Below are 17,677 nucleotides of genomic sequence, written 5' to 3'. Positions count from 1 at the left end.
GGATGTATGCAAAAATATTCATAATTAGGAAAAAAAAAGAATAGATAATATTTTAAGAAGTTTTCCAATCCTCTTAAAATCACGAATGCTAAATGATTAAATAATTTTCTTTGGAATGCTCTGAAATAATTTTGAATCTTAAATAGTTTGTTATTTTTCAAGCGTTTAGTTTTCAAATTTCAAGAAAAATTCAGAAAAATCGAAAATTTTTATATATGTATTTTAATCAAAAAGTCGTTGCCATTACTGAATTTCATATAACTTTTAGCCGTCAATGTTCTTGTTGTGTTGACCAATATTTAATCAATCTTATTCTCAATTGCGTTTTTGCACATTTGAAAAAATGGGAAATTTATTGCTTACAGAACACATTCTTAAATAATATTTTATTACGAGTAAATATGAAAAATTTGGAAGAGATTAAATAATTTGGATATAATAATTAGCCTTCAATGACCTCTTCAAATAGAAAATATTTCGTTTAGAAATTGTATTAACTATTTTACTTTACAATTGATTGTTCCGAGCTACAAATTTCACTATATTTTTGTTCGAGCCACAAATTCAACATTTTAACAAAAGAAGTTTATACCGTTAACAGCCTACTATTGTAACATTGATATCCATACTTAAAAAAATCTTAACTATATAAGAAACACGTAAATCTGTAATATTATAAAAAGTGTAACATAACACTCAATTCCCATGCATTAATTGCGATATGCATAAAGATTGCACTTGAATTGCTTACATCAAGTTAAGATGGGAATTTCCTTAAATTAAAAATTGATTAATTAAGTCTAAATAAGAATTTGTTAATTCTTAATAATGAATTTCCAAAAGAAGCTAGACCAATCATTTTATTTTTGTTTATAGCAGATTTATTTACGAAGTGTAGCTTTTTAGTGAAGCCCAACTTTTTGAAGTTAAAGATTTAAAGCTTTGATTCTTCTCTGACAGATCTAGATACAAATTTACAATTATATTCAGTATTTTAAAAGCTAGCATCTCGAGAGAAGTTTTAGTCTAAATTTTGCATGACTCTTACATTGTCATTACAACTTTATAATTTATTGAGTTATCGACAATTGCAATTAATTGCTTGAATTCATATAGATTTAGATTGGATTTTGCATGTTTTTATTTTATTAAATTAAATAATAGAAATCCAACAAGTACTGGAGAGAATCTTTAGTTACGTGAAAATTTAAAACAATTTTTATATTAACTATATGTACATACATACATAAAATTTAAATGTGAGCAGGTCTTTAGTTTGAAAATAAAGTGAATTTAACAATGCATAGCATTTGAAAATTCATGGCTTTAATCATACTTTACTCTCAAAGTATATATGAATTAGATACCGGATTGAATTGCAGATTTCAAATAATTTTAATTTAAAATTAGATTGTCTTGTACATATGTAATAACTACGTTATGTGAGTATACTAATTCATACATATTTTTTAATTTCGAAATTGACAACTTTGACAAGTGAATAAGTAAGATTTTAATTCGTAATTAATTTTGTGAAGATCAAATTGTAGAAAATTACTTGTATAATTTTTTCATCTGCCTTCTTTAATTTATTTTTCATAAGACCTTTTGATAATAAATAATTGAAATTTATATTCCAGTAGCTTTTTTTCTTATTGTTATTCTTGATTTCATAATCTAAATCCTATTGGTATTTCAAATAAAAATTTTAATAAATAAACTTATTGAAATTTCATTACAATAGTTGTTTAATTAATGAATATGAAAATGAAGATGATATTCTCATTACATACAATGTGGCATTTATTCATGAACAGTGCTCGGGAATAAGTACGTATATAGATGTACCTTATAGAATAATGTAGAAATTGTATAGAATTTTTTATTTAATTCTAAAAAATTTTTACATTTATTATATGAAATAATGATAATAGCTTAATTTGAAAGCGGAATAAAAGAAAAAGAAATGTGGATGATTTGGGAATCCTTTCGCAATTTATAATTAAATTAAAATGAATATTATAAAATTTTTAGGTTATGAACTTTCTTTTTTTGAAAAAGAAAACATTTTTTTTTTCTTAACGCTACCGTAAAGATTATTTTCATCTTTAATTTTTCGTATTTGAATAATAAAATTTAATTTGATTAATATTACATAGAATCTTCATTTGAAACCATTTCATATAAAAATATATCTGAGACGTAAATTAAAGACACGATTTCCTTTTATTTAATAAAACTTAATAGAATTATAGAAAATAGATTTAATTTGAATGCTATTCTTAGTAATTCACTTTATCCGAATAATTCTAAAAAGATAATAACCATTCATTAACCCTCTTTCAAATAATATGCGCTACAACCTCTTTGTTGCATGAAATGTATAGAGTTATTTTGAAAAATCGAAAAAATAATTACACTAACCATTTTCAACAGTAACGTTATACACTTACCGTTCATATTAATTTAAATTTATAGAAAAAAGCTATGTGAAAGTGTTAATTACACAATTTAAGAATGCATCAAATTTTATGTAAGTAAACAATAAGTAATAATGAAATTGACCGATTAATTAACAACCTCTTGCACTGTCAAACTGTCAAATTAACATTTTTCTAAAGGGGCAATATTATTATCCATAACTTTCTTTTCCACTCTAAAAATTCAATGATTAAAATATTGCAGCATTGAAATGATTTTACTATTATGCCCTATCGTCTGCTGCTTTTTTCTTAGAACTTTTTCTATACTTTCATATAAAAAAAACAGGCAATTCCAGATGAACTTGCGTCTTTAAATGGAGACTGATTCTAGGTGGACTTCCGTCTTAAAGAGGAGATTAATCTATAAAAGATTCAGCGACGAAAATGACAAAAGAAATCGAGATATCTCAATTTTTTAGTTCCGAAATAACTTTTACACTATTTTTAACGAAAAGCGAAGGTTTTGCAGAGCTCTACAATTTTCTCAGAGACATTTCCGAAAATTATAAAACACCATTGATGTTGGTATGTCATTGAAAATGTTTTAAAAAGCTCTGTACAGTTTTGGCAGTCATATAAGAAGCAGTCGAGTGTTTTTAAAGAAAGTTCGAGTGAAAAGTTCGACTTTAAAAAAGTCAATAAGTATTGTCATACGGCATTATGTATTAGTTTCAAAAACTGAAACTTCGTCATCTTTTCAGTTGTTTCCGAGAATTTAAAACTACACTGAAAAAAAAATGGATAATAAATTTTCCCATTTTTATAAGAACCCCTTTTTTTGTAAATTTTCCAATTATTTTGAGTCAAATTATTATATTTTTGAGACAATCGCCTATTTCTTTTTGAACCTTTACAATAGCAATATCAATTTAGTCACTTGGTACTTTTTCTTATATTTATTGGATGCGCAGCTAAATAAAATGATAATCTATCTTACTATATATTGCAGTAAGTCTGCTTCAAATAATATATTTTAACAAACGAAAATTCCTATATTTATAAGAATATTTACAATAATTTTCTTATAAATATAATAGAAGTTCACATTTGAACAAGAACGTTTGTATGTTTTTATAGTAATGTCTCCAATTTAATGTACATAGTTTGTTATTGATATTGAGGATCAGAATAAAAAAAGTATCACAAATTCCTAATAGTTGTGGGAATTTTTATCGAATAAAACTGTAATATCTCCTATTAATTATGTAAGTGATAAGTTTATTGCAGCTAGAATTACTCTTTACATAGGAATATTTACTAAAATTTTTTCAAAACATGTTATTAAAAAACTAATATTCATCATTAAAATACTTGGAAAAGTTATATTTTTTTATAGAAAACTTTTCTTCCTATTGATAAAAATTCTAATAAAATATAATAGTGATTCTTATTTTTTTAGCAGATAATCTCAAAATTGTAATAATATGTTTTTTATTGCAAGTAGTGTATTCAAACAAATAAATATAGTAAATTTTTCGAAAACTCAATGTTCGTTTAAAATATAAAAGAAATAGGTAAAATATTTTCTAGCACATCATTAAATTATAACACAACAATGTATTGGCTCCTATATTTTTAGCAAGTATTCTTAAAAATGTAGTAAAAATGCTTTCTTTTGCAAGTAAGAACGCTTACCAACAAATACATATAGTAAATTTTCCTAAATCAAAGCGACCGTTGTAAACATATAGGAAATTCTACTAAAATCAAGGAGATCGCTGCAAAAATTATGAGAGACTTTCCTAAAAAGAAGAGAAAGCGTGTTTTGGTTTTACTCTCTAAAAATGTACAGGTTCGCTTCAGTCGTGAAATAAATTTTGTAGCGTTAACCGGTTCATTAGTTTATAGCATAAAAGTGCAAATATCGTAAGAAGTAATAGAAATTACTTAATATAATAAATTAAAAAAAAAATAAAGTAAAAAATTTAAGTGCTGAATTTTTGATTTAAAAAATATTAAAATTATTTGAAAAAAAGTGTAATTAAAAAGTGTGTTTAGAGGCAAAATCTTGCATAAAATGGACGCGTTTATTGTGATTAAATTTGAGGATTGGGGCTTGTCTGAACTTTTTGAAGATTTTCAAGGTAAGCAATATTATAAAGTTTAAATTTTATAAATTTTTGGCTCACTTTATTTTTATTTGAAAATGTTTCTTTAAGTTTTCCTACATACATAAGACTATGCTTACAAATTTAATTATTTTTTCAGAACCAACACAGAATGCACCAGCAGGAAAAAAATGCTTCATTTCTTCAAAAACAGAATTTTGAACTAATATTGCTTCTGATAAAACAATGGAAGACAAACTGAAATTTTTAAAAATAGTGTATTGAGCGATGGGAAACAGTTAAACTTTTCTGGATAAATACTAGTAAAATACTAGTATACGGGTATAAACACTAGTAAAAACGTTTTAAATTCTTTTTTTAATAATGATCTTTCTTTTATTTATTTTATTAACTCTTAAAATTTATTTTAACGCATAATTTTATACACTTCACATAAAAAAAAAACATTTTTCTTTTTTTCAGACTGAACCGAAAATTTAATTCTACTATTCAAGATTATTTTGAAAATTTTAAATGCCTTACGCTTCCAGAATTAAATTCCTATAATTATTATAATGATTTATATAATTAATAAAATGATTAAATTTTGTAATACATATATTATTTATAAGTCAATATCAAATTAAGTAGTTTGAAAAATTTTTATTTATTTAAAGTAAAAACTTTTATTTTTAAGAATAATAGTTCATTTGATAATTAGATCATAAGTATTTTAAAAATGTTAAATAAATTTCGTTATTTTTAAAACAATATATATTTGATGTTTGGATTTTAGTATATATGCCTATACAAAAACATAAAAACTTCCTGTAATAATAAGAAAAGTTATAGAACACACATAGTAAAACTTCTCGGAATTTCAAGAATCTTTCTCCAATTTTTCAGCAAATATTATTAATTTGTTAGGAAAAATTATTATATTTGCACTAGTATTTCTTATGTTTATACTCAATATTTCCTACTTTTTTCAGTTGAGAAAGCCAATTTTTTAAGAATCGTTGCTATATTTGTAATAAAATTTCTCTTTTTTTCAATCAGTTTTGCTAGTTTTTTTGGGGATTATTGCAACAAATAAGAGAAATTTTTCTAGTTTAATATTGAGTTTTCCTAATTTTTTTCAGCTAATTATCCATTCTTTTTTGGAATTATTACTATTATTATAGTAATATTTCTCATATTGGCATTAAAATTTTCTCATTTTTATTAGGAAATATTACTAGTTTTTTAAGAAGCGTTGTTATATTTATGGCAATCTTTCTTACATTGACACTGTGTTGTTCCTATTTTTGTTAGTAAATATTGTTCATTTTTTAACAAGCATTACTTCAATTTAAGCAGGAATTCTCTGTTTTTTAGCTTATTTTAAACATTTTTGGACAAATTTTGTTATAACTATTTAGAATTGCTCTTGAATTTTCGTATCTAATTCCCATATTTTCAAAATTTTTAGTGTAAACTCATATAATTTTATGAAATATTCTTAAAAAAATTGTTCTTATCATTATTAGCACGAGAATTGTTATAAAAAAATATTAAGTGTTGGTTAAACAAACTGGTCTAAATTTCCAAAAAAAAATAGGAATAATTCTAAAAAATCTCCACTATACCGCTTGTTCTCATAAAAATAGGACTAATGTTTCAAAAAACGGGTAATCGCTCCTATTTCTTTTTTCAGTGTAAGGCTTGTAAATTTTTTAAAATTTTTATTACTTAAAATTATTGGGTCTTATAATCTTTTCAATATGTAGCAAACTAGGAAACCAACAAAAAACTTCCTTATCGTTATACACAAGAGATTCTTATTTTTAGCACTTTTTCAAAATATTTTTGAAAAATGTGCTTATTAGTTTCACTCTATCCGTCCGTCCGTAGACATGTTTACAAAACTTCTACACCCTTGAAGATAGAAAGCTGAAATTTTATAAGTATCAAGTTTTTCTGATATTCGATATATGTAGCTGCAAAATAGGCAATGAAGTAGCTTAGTTTTTAGTAGTTAAGTTTTTAAAATAAAAATTTAATATGTTGATTCAAAAAATAAAATTCTTTCGAAAAATTTCGTAGTAGCAAAAACATACATAATTTTAGATAAATTAAATCGCAAATAATTTTCAAATTAATTACACTCTCTAGCCTCAATGAACACTTTTTATTTGAAATTTTGAAGAAGGAACAGGTTCCATTTAAGTCTACTAATAAAAATTTCTTTTCATTTTGTCCTTTTATCAATCGTTTTTTATTTCAATAATTTTTCTTTTATCATTGCGATCTTTAAGAAAAGTAGAAGAAAAAGGTGATGTGCAACTTATTAAAGAATTTTTTTTTTTATTTTTCACCTGACCATTTCTAATAACAATCTATACAACAGAGCGTAGATATTTTTTTTCCATCGGTTTGGTATCATCAGTCTGCGTGTTACTTTTTTTTAACATTTTGATTGTCGATGTTTTTTTTTTAATATTTTGAAGTTGTATTCGAAGTTTTGTTTTTGTCTTTATTTTTACTTTTGATTACTTTTCAATTCAATAAAAATTATTATTATTATTTAGTTGATTTGTAAAGAACTTCTGAAAAAAAAAATTAAAAGTGATAATAAAAAGAGCTGCGGTCATATTATGAACACAGTTGAATTAAGTATTAATCATAATTATCATCTTCACCAGGTAACTCAAAAACTGGAAAATATCAGGTGAATCACATAAAGAAAACAAAATAAAAAAGAAGAATTAAATAAACGATTGAAATCATTAATAATGAATGATAAAAAATTAAAGAGACGAACAGAGACGGAATGATACAAGAATACACAAAAAAAACTGATTCGATTTCTAAACTATTTTGCTTAAAGCTATTAAAAAGTCGTTCATATCATCAGTTTTTTGTTTTTTCGTTCTTTTTTTGCTTTCTTTTATATTTCACGTATACTAGTCTGCATGTTTCTTAAAAAGTTTAAGACAGCAACAGCAAATTAAACTAAAGAATAGAACTAAGAAATATGTTTCTTTTTTTTGTATCATAGGTTCTCATGTCTTTGAAATTCGTAAAGTCAATTTTGATTCCCTTCATTATATCGGGCATTATAATAGTAGCAATAATATTTATTATGTACCTATACGTATTGAGTATGCTAAAAGTACAAATTTATCAGTGGGAGATTACATTTATCACTTAAGGGATCCATCAAACAAGAAAGCCAAAAAAAAAAATTATAAATGTAGGTAAAATCTAAAGCAGAGTTGGTTTATTATAATAAAACTACATAATATATGTATCCAAGTAGATTAATATATATGTAAATAAGCACATACAATTTTACACATTACATTTGACTAGGTTATGTGACGGACATGGTGCGTTTCATACAAATTGATGAATTCCGGCGTATTATAAAAATTATTGCATAGCTATACTTAATGTGCCAATTCAATTGCTGGCTGAGCCAATAAACTGCTTTGTGCCTCCTCTTTCCTAAAGTTTAATATTTTCAGACTTATAATTTTCTAAATTTGTAGAGAATAATAGAGAATTTTTGTAGAGAAAGAATAATGAATGATGTTGGTTTTATTTTTGGACTTAAGTCATAATATGCAGTATTTCATAATACGGAGTTAGTTTTTTTAGCTTCGGTAATTGTAACAAAATAACAGCATAATTTTTTTGAGAAGCATCCGTCCTTTAGTTATAAGAAAAATCGCTAAGCTATGGTTTTTTCCCTATTCAAAACTGGTAATATACTTTATGAAAAAGTGTTAATTAGTAACGATTATAAATAGGAGGCACCCTATATTTACACTTGCGTTATCAAATTGTATTAAATGTTATTTTTAAGCTATAAAAATAATAGTTACATGTGATGTTGACTTATTTTTTTTTCTTTTTATTCGGCAAGTATTTTCTCATGCGGTGTGTTATTTTTTTACTTCTATTTTTATTTTTTCGTTTTTGGTCCACGTTTGTCTTGGTCATCTGAGAGAAATCAATATATGTTCGAAGGTATACACACGTATAATTTTACTCATGTTCATGAATATTTCTGCAAAAATGTTCCATTAAGAGAATTTCAAAGTATTTTCCATTTCAGTTCACTATTGTTCAAATAAAAACCACACCACCCAGGTGGTAAAAATATTTATAATTTTCTCTACGCAGTGTAAGAAAAAAAAAATTTCTTTTTTAACTTGTATAGAAAGAATGAAAAATATTTTAACGCAAAAAGAGCAAAGAAGAAACGAACGAATATGTCACATGTTATGACTAATGACATCTATGATTCTTGATCGAAAAACTGTACATACTCGTACATATGTCTACACGAATATGTATATATCATGGTTATACATGAGAATTCTTATTTAGACCCCATTATATAATTTATAGTTACTTAAAATTCCAAATAATTTATTGAAAAAGAAATAAAATTAATCCTAAAGGTCAAAAAAAAAATTTTTTTTTTATACCATCCATAGACAAGTGATGTCCTGTTATGATGGGTTGTGCTGTTGAAAGAGAAGAATGTGTATATTGGTTAGAATAAATGACTTACCTAAAATTTATCATTTTATAAAATTCAATAACTTTTTTTTAGCTTCATTTAATTTTTATCTAAAATTATTCCCAAACACACTCTGAACCAAATAATTCATTATCGTTTTGGAATATGAAAAAAATTGCAAAAAATACTTGCAAATCCGAAGAAAATTTTTTCTTTCCTTTAGCAAAATATAATAAAAGGGAGTTGAAAGATAAAAAGAGTTTCATAAATGGAAATTAATTTTCATCAAAAAATCGGAAAAAATTTTTATTTCATCTATAAATTCTCATAGAGAACTAGCTTTCAAAGGATATTCTAAATCATAGATACCAGATGTAATACGGCCTATAAATTTATAGTTAAGAAACGTATAGAAATGGACACGAATTTTTTAATTTTGAATGCCCAATTAAACGTTAATTCATCATTCCCACCAAGCAAAAATTACTCTGGATTTTTATATTTTACCAATGTAAGTTTCAAATTACCTTTGGTATAAACAATGTTTATCTTTTGCTAAGATTTCGGGCTTTTGCTTTTTTATTTGGTTAAACGAAAGAATGCAGGGTGGGCATGTCTTCGTAACACGTGCTTTCCCAGTGGGTATAAGTGAGTATAAGTAAATATTGTGTATTTCCCTTTTTCCAATGCTTAGAGTGAAGAAAGTATGCTGCATTTTTATTTTAATTTAATTCTTCTAATTATTTTTGAAAGAACACTGTTTTTGCTTATACATAAATTTTTGCGATTTACAAATTTGATAAAATGAGAAACCGAATTCGACACAAACCGTTTTAAAATTCAATATGATTTGTCGCTCAGTCATGAATCAAAAAAATGAAGCAAAACATTTAATTAACTGAAACTACAAAAACTTCCATTTTTTTTATGTCTAGCATGTACAACAATTCTTATTGTAGTGCATTAGAACAATTTGATCTAACCGTTGATTTTTGTTTAGTTTGATAATTTCTCCGAACAGATTCAACGAAATATTAAAGTTGTATAATTTATTACCCTTTGGTGTAAAGATAGAATATTCATCAAGGAAATATAAGAAGAAATTATTTACGATATATTATTAATTATTTAAAGATTTTAAATAATTAACTGTGGGTTGAAAAGTGGGACACATTCGCTTTGAATTTTATTTGTAAAAATAAAATAAAAAAAAACTGGAAATATGCTGTAAATGCTTTCATCAGAATATTTTATAAAACCGTAAAGAGTTTAGAAGGTTATGAGGTAAAAATTTTTTTTAAAATTAATTACTTTTTAAGTCATGTAATTTATGTAGAATAATCAACTATGCATACGCAAATACTAAGATACGAGTATATAAACATAATAAAGATTTTATGTTAATTTCTTAACTCTCGGTTATCATCCATGGGTATAATAAATTCATGATATGAGTAAGCATCAAAAAATATAACTTCATCTTCTTCGGTTACCAAGTCTAAATTTTCCAACTTTAATATTTCCTCCTTAATTTTACAAATATATCAAGAAATTTTATATTATAATTGCGTAAATATGTGGAAAAGAAAAGATCTATATGTGCATTGCGCTCATTGTTACCATGCCAGCTGAGTTTTTCTAAAGTTTTATAAGATACAATATTTTTCTTATTCTTTTAGCTTTCCACAATGGCTATTGAATTTAGTTTTGGAAAATAAACACAATATTTACCTGTGAATAACAAAAAAATTTGTTTACACTTGGCACAAGTTATAATAATAGTCCAAAAAAAACTAGGAATATAATAGAGTCTAGGGAGAAGCAGAGTGGCATAAGCCACAAATAAAATCAGTAATATTAGTTTCCAGTTTCGAAATAGTTTTTTTCCGATTTATTTTTCACAAAAGTACTTTTGCTTTTGTAAAAATTTTTTGTGATTTTGTGAAAATTTTCTGATTTTTCAAAAGCAAAGTGTCATAACCCACATTGTGGCTTACGCCACCCTGTTTCTGAGCCCCTCATAATAGAAGAATTTACACTGGGATTACATGAGTATAAGAGGACGGATTGGAACTGAGGGTTAAGTACTCAGATTTCGTTAGAAAAGGCTAAAATTTAATATGTAGGAATTAATAAACGTAATCATATAACGTTAATTTAATATTTTTTTATAGTCATAAAATTGGCATTCAATTTAAAATGGTTTGAAGAAAATTAAGAAAAATATTAATAAAATGTTGCAAAACTATATTCGTTAATTTTTCATTACAACATAACATAAATTTGCTTTTAAATTAAGTACTATGTAGGTTCACAATTTTAAATTAATTTTAACATTAAATTTACTTGATTTATAGCTAATTAGATTTGATGGGGTTTTAAATTCTACTCATTTCGTATTATAAAATCTTTCTTGAGGGATTCATACATTAGATGGTCCGGTGAAGAGGTAAATATTGAATATCTCAACATAATAAGGAATCTCAGAAAGTAGCTTCTTATTAGAAAAAATATAATTGAGTTCTTATGAAAACACAACTTTAATTTGACATTTCTTTGAAAGCGTAATTTCAAGGCTTTCTAGAATGGAAAATTATTTTTTTTTTGTAGCAGAAAATTTTTGTTATCCAGAATTATTGATTACAAAAGAAACTCGAAAGATTTTTCCATCACAGGGAAAATATTTGTGGTATATATTATCGTTAAAGCTGAAAAATGGTGCCGCAATGTGTTTCAATTTTTTTTAATATTGCTTTTAACAAAAAAAATAACTAAAGGTTTTTTTTTAATTCTAAGATATTGCAGACCATTTTTATGGTAATTAATAATCTTACTTTTTTTCCTTATAAGACCTTCTATAAGACACGGTATGGTCTGATTTTGTATTTTAAGCACTTTCCGAATGACAAGCAAACAATCAACCAAAAAGTAAGGAAAGTCAACAGAAGGCCAGAAAATAGTACGAGAAGAATAAGTGCTACAAGTAGAAGTATTTCAAACATCTATTATAAAGGTCAAAAAACGTTATTGTCGCAAAGCTTAGACTTCCAGAACCCATATTAAGGATACTTATTAAAAAGCAAAATGATCCATCGCTCCTGCAAAATCTCTTCCTTCCGGACGGAGCAACACTCACTAGAAATGGCACTCTTAATATTCATAACTCTCGCAGGTGCGCAAGTGGAAATTCAAATTCTGCAATAGAAAACAGCATCAAAAAAAATAGATTAAAGGATTTCAGAATTAATGTTTGGTGTAGCATTATTAGGAAATGCTACTTGGTCTGTATAAGCTGGGAATATGAGTGGAGAAACATATCTTAGCTTTCTTCAATATAACCTTGAAGGAATGCTTATACAAGATGATAAAGTGCATTTAAACGAAACTTGGAAACGAAAACGAAAGGCGTACTCCCAGGCCAACAAGGTTTTTAAATATAATTATTATGTACTTCTTTTTAAAACAATACAAACTTTAAAATAGTAAATTTTCAAGAGAATTTTAAAGCGTTTAGCACAAGGTGGTCAATTTGAATATTTGCTTTGGATTTAATTTCACGTTATATGATAAAACTACCAAAATAAAGTACTTACCTGCAGAAGAATTTATTTATTTATAATTAAAAAGATCCTTGTAAGTACTTCAAAAAAATTCATCAAATTTATTTATGTGGCATATGGTTGAAAAGATTTCCAAAATTTTTACTATTTTTCGAATGTAGGTTGTTCAAGGTTCCGAATCTTTAGATTTTAAAAGAATGCCGCAAAAAGCAATAGAAGAATAAAAGCTCAGTAAAATTTTACAACACTAATTTCGAAATTTTCTTTTTTGTAGAACCTTACCGTTGCTGACTTAATGAATGCAAAAGTTTTGTTGGTTTGAGCTAAAATAGAGTTAGCTTAGTGTGGACGGGTATTCAACTTCGGAAAAGAATAAAATTAACTCTTTCATTTTTCATTATTTTTAAAATACAAAAGATTGTGACAAGACACGTACATACGTACATACATTATGTATATTCAAAAAAGAATGAAATAAAAACATTAACTATAAAAAATTCCACGAAATTTTACACATTTTTTCAACAGCTTGTCATATTCTCTTAAATTTTTTGTATATTTGAAAAATTACAAAAGTAAATGAATTTTATGTAATTTGAAAAATTATTTGAGAGGAATGTGTAAGTGAAACATTTTTTCGGCGAAAAATTAAAATAATTTATTTTTTCACTGTTTACCAGCATAAATGATTTCACTATTTCAGAATATGGTGATAAAATTGAGATTTTAAGACAGAAGATTTTTTTTCCTTTCTTGCTTAATTACTATAAGCAGACGATGAAAGCAAGTAGTTGAAAAGAAACATCAGAAGAGAAAATGATGAGGAAAGATGAAGAAAAGCAGTAAAAAACTAGTTTAGTGTCTCACCTGGGAGGTAAGTGACCTTGTACTTAACCTTTTTATATCCGAAAAAAAAATTTTTTTTTTCTTGTTTTCTTTCTGATATGTACTTAAAATCATTCAATTTCCTACATAAATATTTTTTTTTCTTTTTGGGTTTCCCTGTTGTGATTTACCTGTGAAATAATCTCACCTTTTTTTATTTTTGTTTTTACTATTAAGATTTTATTTTGTTAGTTTTTCATTACCATTGTTGATTGTTGTTTGAAATTTCTTTCTTTTTCTGATATAGACCGCAGTCTATTTCAGTATATCAACGTGATCTATTAAAGTTGAAAATAAAAAAATAATTATTAAAGTTCAACACAAGTTTACCTCCACTTCAATAGATTTGAACTTAAATCATATTTTTTCTTACATTCTTCAAATTAACGCCAACTCAAGTTAAATAATGAATTATCTTCGCAGTAATCCGTATGTGTGTATATAGCTAGTTTGGATCACCTCTACTGTTAAAAACATTGCGTTGTATTAATTTTTTTCTGTCACATATCAGTTTTTGTATTTTTTTTGTTAGAGAACACAAATTTTGGTAAATTTTGTTTTACTTATGTACCACCACTTTTACTTATGCACAAAATCCTGAAGATGAAGCTAGCACAATATTTCTCGAATCCAATTATTACAATGCTCTTTGGATTTGGTAATTTCAATATTTGAGAAATACTTTCTTTCAAAACTATTTCTATATGCAATATCAAATTGTTTATCTAAATTTAATTTGTGTATTTTATTAGAAATTGAAACATCAGAATAAATCCCATTGTTCGCTGTTACTATATAGTCGAAGTTACAATCCGATTGATTGTAAGTATAACGCTGCGTCTAATTTCAATCAAAATTTCACATTTTTTTTGTAATTGCATGGTTGTTTCTTATAATTATACGAGTAGTAAATTATATTATTTCTTTGAATATATAATTGGAAAGTAAGCAAACCCAAGTCTTAGCACATACACGCACATACTTAAACAAACTATTCAGATGTGCAAAAACTATGGAGAGGTTTCGTATGAAATTTCATAAGCAGGCAAAAGTTTCTATGTGTAAGAAAAAAAAAGAGTTTCAACCAAATTTTCGCTTGTAACAACTTTTTGTATTATTTCTGTGCTATAGGAAAAAGAAAACATATTTCATTATTTAAAGGTTTTATAAAATAAAGTTGGGTCAAACCAATGGTTTGTATTGTAGCACTTTTCCCTTCAACAAGTGAAAATTCTGCTTTTAAATACAGTCTATGTATACCTATCACACTATTAAAATTATTTTCGTTCATTTTCAAAACTATTTCTAGGATTGCATATATTTAGGATGATGCATACATGCAGTCTTTACGAAATGAACTATTTGATAATGTCTAAAAGCCCCTAAAATTTTAAGCTTCTACAAGCTGGGGTCTAGAAGAAAAACGACATCAAAAATTTCGAAAAAAAGGACTTTAGATAACGGTAAATTTGAACGGCCATTTTGTTTTTTTAAAGTTTAACTATAGTATATCGCGCTAGGGGAAGCAATCCACTGCCTTTCTGCGTTTGCAAAATTTCAAAAATGCTTATGGTTTCATTGCAACAAATAGTTAAAAAAGACCATTTTTAGGGTTTTTGGGGGTGTATAACTTCTAGAGGGGGGAAGATAGGTAAAAATTTTGTTCTACGGAAGTAAGTTTCTGGTAAAGGTCTATGTACGTATTAAATTTCAGCTTTCTATCTTCAAGGGTGTAGAAGTTTTGTAAACAAAAATAGTGTCCACGGACGGACGGACGGTCGGGCAGAGTGAAACTAATAAGTACTTTTTTTCAAAAAATTTTTGGAAAAGTGCTAAAAATTAAGTAACTTTTAGTCTGGTTTATACAAATATCCAACTAAAGTATTAAGTTATTTAAGGACATATGGTACTTCATATAATCCTGAACCTAATTGAACTACCCTATTCAAAAGTATAGTTGCAAGGAGAAATTACGCACATTTCTGGTGGTTGGATTCGCATTTTAATATGAAAAACAAACTTCACATCTTAAATATTTCAATTTATAGAGTAGCTGAAAAAAAAAATATATTTTCGCAACTTTTTCTGCAGACCGTAATAATTCAATCGATTTTCTTCATCGGTTTCTAAATTTTCACACAAATTATTATGCACACAAATGTGTTTCTGCTTTTTCTTGAAGATAAATGTAATATATTTGTTGCAACGTGTGAAGCACACCGGCTGTACTGAAGAGCTATAAAACATTGATGGGATGGAAACACCTGATGAAATTGCTATTGTACTAAATGTAATTAATGTATTCAGAACCATACAAATGTACTTTTGTATTTAGAAATACATTTGTACGGTTGTATGCTCAACTAAAATGTGATACTTTCTACTTGTGATAAATATTCCTTTTATGAGGAATAAAATCCATAATCCTTCTTGCATTATGTTGAATGCAAAAAGTTAAATTGTTTGTCAACTTTGCTGCTATTATTTACTGCACATGTAGACCCAAGGTATATTATTATTTGTCATTAATACGCCGTATATATTTTGTTACCTATAACTTTAGAAATCAGAGTTTCTTTTTTAGCCCAAAATTTTTCTAAAGGCGTTTGTAGATATTTGAATTTTGAAAACACATCTCTTTTTTTTTAAATGGTTGGATTATAAGTAATATACCGGAAACTTCCTCTCCAGCTGAAATATTACAAGTTTTTGAAAATTAATAATTTTATTATAAACTAAAATCAAAATCATAAAAAAATAAAATCGATATGATGTAACGGTACAAAATACTACATTAGATTTAAAGAGCGCGAATGATTCAGAACCTAAATATCGTAAATATTCTACAAGGAAATTTTAGCACTCTTCAAAGAATAAATTCCTAGTTACAATTAGATAATCCTTTATTCTAATATAAGAAGTGTAACATATGTATAATTTCGAGTGCTGGAAAGGTTTCTCGTATTCAAAGACATGGTAGATCAGATACGCACAAAATTTTAGGAAAACACAAAAATGAAACCATTAATATTGAAAACTTACTTGCAACAACAACAATGAACAAAATTTGCAAAAAAATTAAGCTTTGTCTAAAATAATAACGTTCTTATGACTATACTATACATGTATTGATATTTATGATTGCCACTATAATATAGAACTCTCTGTTCTGATTTGGTACGTTGAGAAAACTTACGGTGGTATTCTAAAATTTTTTGAATTTCCATTACTGCTACAAATTCGCTTTAACCAAAACAATAAACCAAAAGTTTAAAACAGTGGCGTAGAATAAAGTACGTTTTCTTTTTTGAGAAATGCTGTCATATCTAAAATATTTGATTAAACCAAAATACAAAATGTTTGAAATTAAAAATGATAATTCAAATGAAATTAAGTAGGTTTATAAGAGGTTGCTTTCATAGTTTATAAATTATAACAAAGTGAGATTTTCTAGGATTTAACTGGAACATATGAACACACACACCATACCTATTTACAATGTATAATTTGTTAATTCAAATATATTCTTAGAACTGGAGCAATTATGGTTGATGAATGTTATGAAGAAGAATATAATTATGATTTTTATGTATGAATAGAAAATTGAAACATTTTCTAAAAAAAACTTGAAACGTGTTATTTACCGTCAAAATTTAATAATTTTCATATAAAGAGAATAAATGTAGATTAAAACGTACTTGTTATAAATAAAAAGTTTTATGACATTTCTAGAGAAATTTTAGATGAGAACATCTTTTTTTAACAGATTTTATTTTTGTGTCGGCTCTTTAATAGTATTCTGTAAAAACTGAAAATTAAAACAATTAATCACAATATTTTGTAGATTGTAGGTATGATAATTATTTTTTTAAATTATTTATAATGTATTACGAAGTTTTATGAATAGAGTCATAAATAGTCATGGTACTTTTGTGTTACAATATGCTGAATTTAGAGCATGCGGTTTGTGTTTATATTCTTAACTAACGTATATAAAAACTTTTAGTCTTGTCTTGAAAAACCAATGTACCATTTAATATTATGATTTCGATGAATTTCTGTGAACTATCAACCATAAATAAGCGATCTTAATTTTTGTCTCTAAAGTTCTATGAGACTGCAATATCATATCTAAATTAAGCTCTTTTTCGAACCGCCTTTTTCGTTGGAGTCAATATCTTCTTCCTT

This window comes from Condylostylus longicornis, unplaced genomic scaffold, assembly GCF_029603195.1.
Source record: "Condylostylus longicornis isolate FDR11 unplaced genomic scaffold, ASM2960319v2 ptg000018l, whole genome shotgun sequence".
NCBI lineage: Eukaryota > Metazoa > Arthropoda > Insecta > Diptera > Dolichopodidae > Condylostylus > Condylostylus longicornis.
Note: the sequence above shows the minus strand (reverse complement) of the source record.